Raw genomic sequence first — 14,221 nt, 5'->3', positions numbered from 1 at the left:
TTTCCTAAACCTAAACCTTAACCTATTCTCAATTCCCTAAACCTATAGCTTATAACCTAAACCTAAACCTAAACTTAAACTTTAACCTAAACCAATAACCTATAACCTAAACCTAAACCTAAACCTAAAACCTAAATGTATTCTCAAATCCCTAGACCTAAACCTACACCTAATCCTAATCTCAACTCCTTAACCTAAACCTAAACCTAAACTTGAAAACCCAAACCTAAACCCGATCCCAAACCTGTACCCAATTTCCTAAACCTATAGCTTATGACCTAAACCTAAACCCAAAACCTAAATGTATTCTCAAATCCCTAAACCTAAACCTACACCTAATCCTAATCTCAACTCCCTAACCTAAACTTAAACCTAAACCTAAACTTGAAAACCCAAACCTAAACCCGATCCCGAACCCGAACCCGATTTCCTAAACCTAAACCGTAACCTTAACCTATAACCTAACCTAAGCCTAAACCTATAACCTAAACATAAGCTTAAAACCTAAACCTAAACCTAAAATCGAAATGTATTCTCAAATCCCTAAACCTAAACCTATACCTAATCCTAATCTCAACTCCCTAACCTAAACCTAAACCTAAACTTGAAAACCCAAACCTAAACCCGATCCTGAACCCGAACCTGATTTCCTAAACCTAAACCTTAACCTATAACCTAACATAAACCTAAACCTATTACCTGCACTTATAACCTAAACCTATAACCTAAACATAAGCCTAAAACCTAAACCTAAACCTAAAATCGAAATGTATTCTCAAATCCTTGAACCTAAACCTACACCTAATCCTAATCTCAACTCCCTAACCTAAACTTGATAACCCAAACCTAAACCTGATCCCGAACTCGGACCCGATTTCCTAAACCTAAACCTTAACCTTAACCTATTCTCAATTCCCTAAAGCTATAACCTATATACTATAACCTATAACTAAAACCTAAACCTTAACTTAAACCTATAACCTAAGCCTAAACATTAACCTAAACTAAACCGTAACCTATAACCTAAACCGTAACCTATAACCTATAACCTAAACTTATAACCTAATCCTAAAACTAAACTTAAACCTAAAACCTAAAACCTAAACCTAAACCTATTTTAATGATCAGTTTTATTTTTAAAAAGTGCCCACTTTTTTGGAAGAAGTTTATGCAATTCTTCATGATTTTGAATTATAATGTTTTGTTGGTTTAATATTTTTTTTTTTCAGGTGAAAGACACAAAGAAAATTGTTGCTGATTTTTTCTTTTTTTGTTTATGATGTTAAACTTATATGTATTTATGTGTGGATGAATGTAATGTGGATAAAATTGCTTGTGTTTGGATGGATGTAATGTGGATAAAATTGCTTGTGTTTGGATGGATATAGTTTATGTTTGGATGAATGTAGTTTATGTTGGATTTACGTAGTTTGGGTTGTTTAGATGGATGTGAATGTGAATATGATGAAATATATTATATAACAGGTGTATATTAGGAAGAATACGATGAAATATATTGTAACATGTGTATATTGACCCTGATAAAAAGGACGGTCTATGGCTGTCCTTAGAAGGCCCATAAGAGACGGTCCATGACCGTCCTTTGAAAGCTTAACAGAGACGGTCTACGACAGTCCTTTTTAAGGATGGTCCATGACCGTCCTTTTAAAGGACGGTCCATGGCCGTCCTTTAAAGGTTTATCAGAGACGGTCTACGACAGCCTTTTTTAAGGACGGTCCATGACTGTCCTTTTAAAGGACGGTCCATGGCCGTCCTTTAAAGGCTTATTAGAGACGGTCTACGACAGTCTTTTTTAAGGACGGTCAATGGCCGTCCTTTAAAGGCTTAAAGAGACGATTCAAGACCGTTCTTTTTAAGGACGGTTCACGACCGTCCTTTTTTAGGACGGTCCATGATCATTTTTTTTTCGTCAATAAAAATGACGGTTTTCGACCGTCCTTTAAGTAATACGACACGTCAAAATTTGACGGCCCTTGCGACGGTCCATGACCGTCCTTTTTGGTCATTTGAGACGGTTTTGGACCGTCCTTTTTTTACAGTTTTGGCATAGTGTACCAAAAGGCCCGATGGGTACCTGAGCCCGATTATATCATGGTCTGAGACTTAAAGAATTAGATCGAACCCGACAAGACCTCAAACCGGTTAGGACGGTTACAGTAATATCTAGATGCAGTGTTCGAGACCGTTTAAAGGGTCACGAATTCAGGTCCACATATTGGGTCTATGACTGGTCAGGTTTGGGGTCATGGATTCGTATCTGATTAGATGGACAGTTCCCATCAAGATCCTTCACCATTGCTAGCCATGGTTGGCGAATTGCTTGAGTCATGCGCAGCTGGTTTTTTTTTTCCTCGATTTCATCATGGAATCGGCGAGTTTGCTTGAGTCATGCGCAGCTGGTTGGAGTCAACTAAAGTCGAACCTGCACAAGTGTTGATGTATAGCAGGTCGTGGACAGTTTCATGGCCAAGATGAATTGGAAAAGGCCCGATTGGAGATGGAGGTGATCCGGACCATTAGAACTTAAAACGGACAGATCTCGCAAACCGGAATTAGCAATCGGTCGTACAATATATGATTTTGGCCGTACCATATATTGGATGTACTGGGTTGTGCACGCCAAATTTGTGAAATACCACCAGATGTATGGTCAATTTCCTGTTTTAATTTCATTTTTACTATTTATAGTAAGCTTTAGTTTGCGTATAACTCTAGAAGTTATGCCCAACATTAAAAGTGCTTAGAATAATTAGGACACTATTTTTGGCCGAAAACTATATAGGAATCGCTTCGCAATTTATAGAACTTTTAGTTGTAGTTTAATTCCGAAACTTGTTCCATGGCTTAGTATCCCTATGTAAAGGGGTGTAAACATGTTTATTCATTCATCAATCATTTTATGAATTTTCTAGAATATTATTTCTATTTTCTTGCTTTTTTTCCTGGATTTGAAAAGTTTCTGTGAGGAGTTCAGAGAAGCTTCGTAGATTTTCTAAAATATTATTTCTATTTTCTTGTTTTCTTTTTATTTCCTCGTGGATTTGAGAAGTTTCTAAGAGGAGTTCAGAGAAGCTTTGTAGATTCCAAGTAGTTATCCTTGAGCAAGACGGTGATCTACCTCATCACGTTCATCATTGTGTAAGGGTGGACAAATTACCAAATTAAAAAGAAAAACAGGATTGATATTCTCTATTAATGTTTTTAACACACAAAAGAGATACTTCCATCAGCAGGCACAAATGAGAAAAAACAAAATCAAAATCAACTAAACCATTAAAACATGATAATCAAGAACTAGTGATGTGGTCTGTAATAGGTAAAAACGGTGAAGAATGTTTGGATGAAGGCGACCAAGAGGAGGATCGAGGCTGCAATGGAAGAAAGGCCGGTCCACAGATTGGCGAAATAACTTCGCCTCAAGCTCGCCCACAGCATGTACCATTTGAGCTTGCAATGTTCTTCCACATCCTTGTATAGATCTGATAAGTAATTATCGTCGAAATCGAATATCCCATTGCCTAGCCGGTTGATTTGTTCAGCCACCTCCTCATTGCTTCCCAACAAATGATCTGTGATCCCCTTTCGATGGAGCAATGCCACATCCTTAGACATGTTGACAATGCAATCTATGAAGAATAAGTAAGTTGTGAAGCGGATTATAGCTTTTGGGTAGCACTGTTCAAACGCTACAAGGTTCCGAAAGATAGTATCAGTGTAGTCTTGTATCAACAAGGGCGGGATTTCCAACACTCCGTTGCTAAATTTCACATCCAAGATGCTACTCCACTTCTCTTTCTTCTTCAATTCGATCCCCACACGTTGGAGCTCAGCCGCACAATGAATCATCTTCATCCTTACTGGGGGTGGGGAAGGTGGAGATTGATTTATAGTAATGGGCAACTGGGGGTTATTTGAACTTGAGAGGAAAACTTTCGGGTGCAAGAACGTGAGTGGATTCCACTTGCTAGGGACGGATTCCACTGCAGGTGACTGGTTTCTATGAGTTAGGGTTGGTATCAAATGCGAGTGTAACAGATGGAGCAGATGATGATAGGACTTCATAATCCGGATTTCATTATTTATAGGCATGATGTCTTTGAAGAAATCAAGGGCGAGCTCAGCAAGTGAATACTTGAACGGTTTGTCCACTGGACTACCGATTTTGAAAATAGTCTCTAGAACGAAGAAAGGAATTTGATTTTCTAAGCGAAGCATATCAACCTTGATTTGAGGAAGCATCCAAATCGTACCGAATATCGGGTCCATCTTGGATTGCTCTTTTTTCTTTTTGAGCTTGAGAAAGAGCTCGACAACGAAGCAACCATCAAGCACCATCATTTCCACAAACTCGTTACCTTTGTAGCCCTTTCGGTGGGCCATATTGTCGTAGTAACTTCGTACTTCATCCTCCGATGCCTCGATTTCCTTGATGTAGTCCTCCAACTGATAGTTGGAATTGCGGGAGAGGAACGAATGTAGGTATCGCAATTTAACTTCCATGCATTGTAGCCTCTCCTTGCCGTAATGGTATGGACCAATCGACAGTATTTAAGGCTCGTATGCAATCTTGTTTACTTGCCGGATTGTTTGCGGAACTTTGTAAATGGTGGGTGGATTTCTATATCTGGGCTTGGAAACGGATGCAGTGACCGATTCCCTCATGGAATTGGCTAATGCGTGCTCACCTGAGGCTCGGAATCTCCTCCTTCGGTGCCGGACTTCATGCTTATCTTTCTTCCCAAACTTCGTCCCAGATTGGTGCGGACTGATATCATCCATGAACGATGCGGCTATAGGACCTCGTATCGTTCGTTAGTGAATGATACGATTCCCGATACGATTTTAGTCTGCGCTGCTTGTGAGCATCTCTCATGACCTCACATCTGATTTTAAGGCCTTTGGAATTCCTTGGACGCGGTTTCCGTACTGCACCTACAGGTCCTCGCAAGGGCTCCGTGGGGCCACCCTGATGTATACGTATGTGTTTTATACAAGCCATATTTCCTTTTTTTCCGTATCAGGTGTAAACCCTAAAAACCGAGGAAGATATTAGGGCGTGTTTGACCCGTGGAATTGAATGGGTTTTTTGGTTCTTTGGAGAATATATATATATATATATATATATATAGAGTCATGCTCCCCTGCGCACCTACGCACGTGCGCACCTTTGCACACGTGCCACGGGTGTCTAATCTGAACGGTCCATGTGATGCGGAATCCTGTGAAACCCCATGCGAAGAATTTTCACCCTGATCTAAAATTCTTCTGGGCCATAGCAAAGAGAAATGCAAATCAAGGGAGGAAACTGTTTTCATCTTTCATGGCCCATCAAAGTTTTAGATCAAAGTAAAACTTTGGCCTGGGGGGTTGTACGAGGTGCTGCTTCACATGAACGGTTCAGATTTTGGATCCACATCACACATGAACAGTTCAGATTTTGGATCCACATCACGGATGATGGGTTCTTCGCAGGTGAGCGTTTCCATGTATATATATATATATATATATATATATATATATATATATATATATATATATATATATATATATATGTGTGTGTGTGTGTGTGTGTGTGTGTGTGTGTGGGAAAAGGTACTATGCGCTTGACCTCGCAATTAAGCTCCCGTGAGGTAGAGCTGTGTGGGCCCCACCGTGATGCGTGTCGACCATAACACCTTGCATTTGATGAGTCCCCATTAAATTATGGGATATCCCAAAAATCAGCCGTATACGGAACTCAGGTGGCCCCCCATACCATTTAAAATCATGTGAAGACACCGTTAAAACATATAAAAGCACTTGGTGGGGCCCACCTGAAATTTGCATGCGTCTGAAACTTGGTCTGAACCCTCATCCAAGTGGGACACACATAATGGATGGGCTGGATTTGCAAACCACATCTCGATGGGCCCAAAAAATGATTATGAATGTTTTAATGGTGCACGGCCCCTCTCCACTTCTGTATGTGGTGTGGCCCACACAAGTCACGGATTGACTTGATTTTTGAGACCTAGGCCCACGATGGAATGGTGCATCTGACTGATGGGGTAGATGTTCGAAACGCATCACGGTGGGGCCCACACAGCTAGACCTCATGGGAGCTTATCGTGAGGTTGAGCGCATAGTACCTTTTCCATATATATATATATATATATATATATATATATATATATATATATATATATATGGAAAAGGTACTATGCGCTCAACCTCACGATAAGCTCCCATGAGGTCGAGCTGTGTGGGCCCCACCGTGATGCGTGTCGACCATCAACACCGTGCATTTGATGGGTCCCCTCTAAATTATGGGATATGCCAAAAATCAGCCGTATACGGAACTCAGGTGGGCCATACCATCTAAAATTGTGAAGACATGCCAAAAACATATAAAAGCACTTAGATGGGCCCACCTGAGTTTTGAATGCCGCTGAAACTTGGTCTGAACCCTCACCAAGTGGGACACACATAATGGAAGGGCTGGATTTGCAAACCACATCTCGATGGGCCCAAAAAATGATTATGAATGTTTTAATGGTGCACGGCCCCTCCCCACTTCTATATGTGGTGTGGCCAACACAAGTCACGGATTGACTTGATTTTTGAGACCTAGGCCCACAATGGAATGGTGCATCTGACTGATGGGGTAGATGTTCGAAACGCATCACGGTGGGGCCCACACAGCTCAACATCATGGGACGGTCCCATTAGCTCGAGCGCATAGTACCTTTTCCCATATATATATATATGTATGTATGTATGTATGTATGTATGTATGTATGTATGTAAACCATCCGTGAAATTACAAGCAAACAAAAAAGAGGCCCAGCCACCTATCATATCACTATACAGACTCCAGACTGGCTATAGATACTAAAAAAGAAAGTCATGACTCCCTTGAAGCCCCTGCCCCACTTTATCAAGAAGGAATAAGAAGGAATAAGCTCGTAGTGAAATGAGGGAGGGCATTCACATTTATCAATAAGGAATAAGCCCCTAATGAATGGTATTGATCATATTAGATGGGATTAATATCATTATTGCACAATGATTGCATGTTTAGTATTGTAGACATCCAATCCCACTTTTGGGATAAATTTTTTTATATAGAAAAACTACAGATTAAGCAAAATCATGTTTGGTTGACCATGAAATTATAATCACTAGACCAAGTTTACAATGGATGTCATTCACTTGTACACATATATAACCAGAATGTCATGGTAAACAGTGTATATGGATGAACTGCATGGATAAACACATGCATCTATGTGGGACCCACATGTGTAGTGGATTTCAAAATCCACATAAATTTTGCATGGGACCAAATGCAATTCCAGGGGACTAACTACAATTCCATCCCATCTAATACCAACCTTTCCCTTCCTCTCGAAGCATAGGTTGCCACCTAATCCCATCTAATACGCTCTGCCAAACGCAACGTCCACAAAACTCCACATAATGGGAATTGAAATTCCACGATTAGGGGGTGTTTGGATAGTAAATTACTTAAGATAAGCTACTTATGCCTTGAGTAATTTATCTTGGTTTCTACTTATTAAACTGAAGTGATTAAATAATTTTTAGTAAAAAAGTTACTTATAATTGATCATAAACAAAACTTATTTATCTCAAATAAGTTACTTCTAGTGCTGTTTAGACATAATTCTAAAACACTTAGGTGTACCACACCAACAAAATAGTGAAAACAGCAACATCCACAATTGAAACCTTCCTGGAGCTGATGATGTTTATATGCCATCCTAACCGTTCATAGAATTATTACCACCTAAATAAACTATAGGAAAAAATATCATCCTGATACAAAACTTCTGTCATGCTCAGGCGTTCAATCCCTACTCTTTCATTTGGTATGGCCCACACGAGTTTTGGATCAACCTAATTTTTACAATCCCGCTCTATTGTGATCTTTGAAAAAAGTTGGGCAGAGTGGATTTATCACGGATATCTCTATGGACCCCAAACAGTCCTCCATGTCCAGGTCACAGGAAATTCGCTCCCCATATCCCCCGATGGATTACCCTCTACCCGACACAACTTTCAAAGTATGGAACTTCCTCTGGCCCCACCATAGTTTATGTGTTAGATTCGCACTAGCCAATTTTATTTTTTTTTACAGACTACTAAAGCGTGAGCTAAAAAAAGAGACACATCCAATGCTCAAGTGAAGCACACCATAGAATGGGTGGACATAGTTTAGTTTTGAAATTTCACTATGTGGTTGTGAATATGATGGAATTGGTATCGAAACATATATGCGAATGTGTGGATATATGAATGTTAACGTAGTGAAAACTTAGAATACATTGAATTATGCCTCTTAACAACTATATGATGAGTAGAATTATATAGACTTGGTGTACAAGTCATAAACTATAACTCAAGTATAAGGGTATACACCCTATATCCAAATTGTGAGGCATGACAATTACAATAGAAGATGATGAAGTACAATGATCAGTGAAACCTATCATGAAAATAAGTCGTCAACAAAGAGTCTAATCAAAATAATAATAATAATAATAATAATAATAATAATAAAAAATTCCAATCTGATGTTCTTTCTTTAAAAAATACAACAGCTGCTTGTAATGGGCAGCAGCAATATTTTTTTTCATACCAATCTTTGTAGCGGGGACGGTTGTGGCGGATAATATATAATCATCCATAATATTAATATATGATTAGTAGCACCTATTGCATCAGATATATCTGCGGCTATAATTTATATTCACGGCACACCGTAGGGATTGCTGATCTATTTTAATGATATAAACCGACAGATATTTCCCTCATAATAATCACAAAATCAGCTGCGGATTAGCTATCCACCATTAAATATATAGTGAGGGCAAGAACAACGGTGGATACTTGTTCCACCATGGATCCACCGCTATTAATTACAGTCGTAGATTTTCACATATGAGGAAAAATCTGGCATATAGGACATTGTTGTTGTAGTGAGGTTGATGACGTTGTTAGTAGTTTTTATAACAGGCATTCAATCACCCTTGTTTCCCCTGGTGCTGCCTATTCAACATTTGTAGTTGCTTAAGTTTTGGGACCGTGTCCAAAAATGATATGGAAAAACTAGGACGTATAACTCATTCATCAAGGTGGGTTCCACACGGCAAGGGTAACACCCACTGACGTGTTACCTGGGTGCCACGTTACCCTATCCGCTCCCCCTTAGTCCACGGTACGTGGGTCCCACGAGTCCTTACACTACTGAAAACGCGGTTTGGCTGGTTACCCGCTAGCTAATTGGCCTCAAAGCTCTGTGGGCCCACTGTGATGAACGTGTTATATCCATGCCGTTGATACATTTTTTTCATTTCATTTAAAGGCAATTAGTCCAAAATGATGTAGATCCAAAGCCCAAGTGGACCACACCATGGGAACAATGAGGATTGAACTTTTATCATTGATATCTTCTTAAAGGCCAGAGAAAGCTTTGGATCAAGCTGATACTTGTTTTTAACCTTATCTAGGGTTATATGACCTAATCAACAGGTTGGATGGAAAATAAACATTACAGGGTGGCCTAAGAAATTTTCAACGGTGGGAGTTCAATCCCCACTGTTTCCAGATGGTGTGGTCTACCTGATATTTATATCTGCCTTATTTTTGGGGTGCCTTAAAATAGGCTTCCGACGGCATGGATAAAATATATGCATTATGAGGGGCCCACATAGCTTTGGCTGGTGTTCGACTCACCAGCCAAACCCGTCCAAAATGGCCGCCTTAAAATGGGCGCGGACAAGGTCAGTAGCCAAAATGCCGCTGAAGTGACCTAACCAAGCTCTGTGGACGCCACCATGATGCATGTGCTGTATCCATACCGTCCAACCATTTTTAGAGATCGTTTGATGGCATTACAAAGAGAATTAGATGGATCTAAGTTCAAGTGGACCCCACCATAGAAAATAGTGGGGACAGTGACATCCACCGTTCAAAACTTCTTAGGGGCCATAGTAGTTTTTGATGAAGCTGATATTTTTGTTTTTACTTCATCTATCTCTATGTTAACTTATGAATAGAATGGATCTAAAAATTACAACACTGTGGGCCCTATAAATGTTTCAACGGTAGGTACGGCTCCCACGGTTTTCTGTGGTGGGTCTACTTGAAATTTAGATCTATCCCATTCTCTTTGTAATGCCGTAAAATGATCTATAGATACAACACATGCATCATAGTGGGTCCATAAAGCTTGATGACGTCACTTCAGCAACGATTTGGCTACTGACCTTGTTAGTATCGAATCCGCGCACCACTAAAATGAATTGGCAGTAGCCAATCCTATTGGAGAGGGAGAAGCAAAGCCCAATGTTTTGATGCGTGGAATTTATCTGGGCCGTACCATGATGTGTGATTAGATCCACACTATCCATCTATTTTTCAGATATTTTAGGGCATAAGCCCAAAAAGAAATTAAGCAATGCAAATTTCAAGTGGACCACATCACATGAAACAGTGAGAATTCTACTACTACCATTTAAATCTTCTTGGAGCCAACAAAGACTCTAATCAAGTTGATATTTTAGTTTTCCCTTCTGTCGCACCTTATAAACAGGTTAGATAGCAAATAAGCATCATAACGGGTCCTAGAAAGGTTTCAACGGCAGTGTTCAATCCCCATTTCTTTATGTGTTGTTGTGGTCCACTCAAGCTTTGCATCTCTTTGGTTTTAGGCTCATGCCCTAAAATGATCAAACAAAATGGATGGACGGTATGATCTAACACGTATATCAGGGTGGGGCGACGGAAGTTCCACACGTCAATCTTTTAATGGAGAGAGAAAAGGGGAGTGCGAAAGAGAAAATATATTTCGAAATTCATATGTATTTATTTTTTATTCTAAGCTGATGTCATCAGTTGTGGCGTGACCCATAAGGGAAGGTGGTACAAGAATTCCTTGTGCCTTCAAGACAAAGGATTCGCGCTCCGTCCAAATTCCTTACCAGAAAAGTATACCTTGAAGCTAGCGGATGATGGACTGGGTACGAGCAAGGCCTTCATGCAGCCCACCGGAAGCAGCAGTGACAAGGACACCACCATTCAAACCTTTTTCTGGGCCCACTGTGATGTTTATTTCCTATCATTTTATGGCATGAGTTAGATGCAAACCTCAAGCGGACCACACCACAAGAAGCAGTGGTGAATCATGCATCTTTAACGATAGTTGGTCAGTTAATGCTGGACAATTCTACAAGTCCGAAGAAGATTTTAGTGGCTTTTGTGGACCACACCACAAGAAGCACTGGTGACTTGGTCGAAAGTTCATGCATTTTTTATTTTTATTTTAAATTTTTAATTTTAAAATTTTTGTAACAACACATGTTAAAATTTTATTAATTTATTGCAACTATAAGATTTATTGAAGATGAAATTGGACGACTGGTCGAAAGTTCATGCATCTTAAATGATAGTTGGTCAGTCAATGTTGGACAATTCTACAAGTCCCAAGAAGATTTTAGTGGCCTTTAATCGCCAGTGTGATCCACTTGACCTTGGGATCAGCCCACCATTGACTGCCCAACAATCGTTGAGCATCTTGATTTTTTGCCTAGTCATCCACATTGCCCGCTTGACGCAGGAAAGGGTATGAAATAAGGTGAAGAAGATCAGTCTTCCTCATTTTTATTTATTATTATTATTATTATTTTTTGTCTTCCTCAATTTGATAAGCCTTAAATTCATAAGGTAATTTTGTATTCACAAGTAACAAGGAGATAGCAAAAATTTTTAAAATTGCATTATTCAATAATCAATTTAGGAGGCTCGTTTAGACCACTTATTTAAATGACTCAAACCTTAATAAAATTCATAATTCAACCATAATATTAGAATTTATCTAAACAAGTTTTGCCAAAAATAAATAACCTTAAATTAACTTAAGGGAGTATTCTTGGCATAATTACAAATAACATCCAAAAAAAACAAAAATTTAGAACTTCAAAATGAAAGAGATCTGAAAAAAAAAAAAAATTTACTAAAAAATAGTAAAATTTTCCTAAAATTATAATTTTAAATGCCTAGTGGTGACAAAAGTTTTGTATCAGGTTTTGTTCATATAGTTTATCTGAGTGGTAATAATTCTATAAACGCTTTAGATGACATATAAACATCATGATCAACTATAGGAAGGTTTCAAAGGTGTGATCCACAAGTAGTGGATCTACTCTCGCCATTTAGGAACGGTGTTAAACCGTTCCTAAATGCTTCACGAACAGTTTGAAACCGTTCCTAAATGAGGCAGCGTAAAAAATAAGGAACGGTTCAGAACCGTTTTGGGTACCATTTCAAAATTTAGATACGGAATTTTAGGAACGGTTTTAAACCGTTCTAGTACCAACAGTCATTTCAAAACAGTATTTTTTTCTTATTTCGGAACGATTTTAAACCAAAAAACCTGCTGTTAAAAATAAAATAAAATAAATAAATAAATAAACAAATATATTTAAGCCATATTCATTTAAGAATCAAAAGATAGTAAAAACAACCATAATGTAATTTGAAACATTATTTATCTGACTTACAAAGCTGACAGTAAAAAATTAAATCTACAATGGAAAACTTCAAAATAAAAAGACAATTCAATGAAAGTCCATCAAGCAGATGAAGAGCTCCACAATGCGATGGCCTTTGATATACCTAACTAACAAGCAACAAGTAAAAAAATAAGAACAAAAACATGTGAATAGATTGAAACAACAACAATCAACTATCAAAACAGTGTGAAAAAAATTGTGACATTTGAACATACATATGGGGGACTGTTGTTATTTGACTCACCTGGTTTTTTGATATGCTTGATACACTCCTGACCCAAGGGGAGCTCGTTCTAGACCAAGTGGGGCTACGAATGGTAAGGGAAACGTAATCAGCTCAGTCTAGAGAGATTCTGAGGTTAAGATAGTTTACCATGTTTATTGCGAAAACCAAACCCAATTGTTGAGCCTATAATATAAAAAATAAAAAAAATAAAAGCAATGTCTAGCCGAATCATGTGAAGAGGCAATCCAAGGATTTGTGCAAACATACATCTCAAAAAAAATAAAAATAAAATAAAATAATAAAAAAATTCTTTTGATACTCAACATAGCTAATTTTAAAGTCATGAAGGATTTGTACAATGTAGAAAAATACAGAGCATAATAAAGGAAACTGCAATTTCTGGTTTGTAACAAAGATGAGTAAGATCTAGAATACCCCGGCGAGAAGATTCACAGCTGTTGAGAGCGCTGCTCCAGTGATGGCGCAATGAATAACCTGCTCATGAGAGGTGTCCTCGCAAGTGAGCACCAATGCCGCTCTTGTCAATGCCCCTGCCACCACACTGTTTTTCTGGAGGAAATTCACTCCTTTAGTCATTGCATGTAACTTGAAATTGCTATGATTTGTGGGCCACTGTAAGAAGCCAACACCAGTGTAATAAACAAAGGGTGGTCTGCTAACAAGACTTGGGCCTGTTCATTGGTTTTTGTACTCTGACCCAGCTGATGGATGGTCCTGCCTAACTTCTAAATGGGCCCCACCTGAAGATCATGCCTCCCACATGCATGCATGGGTCCACACATGTAACTAATCAAATCTTTAAGATAAAAAGCGGACAAATAAAAGCATGTGAAAGTTACCCAATCATGAGCTCCCCAAGCTTCTTGTAGGCCATATGTGATGTCGGAATACAAGCCAATAGCCAGTCCTGCACCCAATCCCTAGTTAGAAAACCACAAGAAATTCATAAAGAATCTAATAGCTTCCGGACCCAAGAACAATTGAAAACATGCCGAGTCAACTCAAATTTGCTAAATACTTATGTTAGTAATCTATTATACACGTGGCATGCAGATGATAATTCAAAACAATAAAAATTGTACTTTTTTTTTTTCCCCAGAAAGGTTTGTATGGCAGGCAATGCAAACAACAGAGTTTCAAATGCCATATGTGAAATCCTCACACCCACAATCTTAAACATCCAGGTTTAATTTACAGAAACTGGTCCAATTACTGTATGTTTTAAAATAATAGATCTAGCAATAGGAAACGTACAGTTCTGATTGGCCTCCCTACTGATTGATTGCCCTCTATGCCACATTCTTTGCTAGAAGAAAATTTTCATTTGCATTCACACACATGATTAACTTTGCCTCAAGCATAAGATACGTGATAGAAAAT

General features: G+C 38.7%; 1 long non-coding RNA gene across 3 annotated transcripts; it reads right to left on the bottom strand.

Annotated features, from left to right (window-relative positions):
• Window positions 1-12,500: 12,500 nt before the first annotated feature.
• LOC131230641 (uncharacterized) lies at window positions 12,501-13,825 on the bottom strand. 3 transcript variants are annotated; one of them, XR_009164053.1, is made up of 4 exons: window positions 13,681-13,825; window positions 13,256-13,390; window positions 12,839-13,003; window positions 12,501-12,697 (listed from the first exon to the last, which is right to left on the bottom strand). It is a non-coding gene; the product is annotated as an uncharacterized LOC131230641 (long non-coding RNA). The 3 variants fall into 3 exon arrangements; XR_009164052.1 differs by lacking the exon at window positions 13,681-13,825 and having other exon boundaries at window positions 13,256-13,496; XR_009164054.1 differs by lacking the exon at window positions 13,681-13,825 and having other exon boundaries at window positions 12,839-12,902; window positions 13,256-13,496.
• Between the last annotated feature and the right edge of the window lie 396 nt (window positions 13,826-14,221).

Source organism: Magnolia sinica, chromosome 17 (assembly GCF_029962835.1).
Source record: "Magnolia sinica isolate HGM2019 chromosome 17, MsV1, whole genome shotgun sequence".
NCBI classification, from domain to species: domain Eukaryota; kingdom Viridiplantae; phylum Streptophyta; class Magnoliopsida; order Magnoliales; family Magnoliaceae; genus Magnolia; species Magnolia sinica.
The sequence above is the reverse complement of the archived record's forward strand: the minus strand, read 5'-3'. Positions and strand labels throughout refer to the sequence as shown.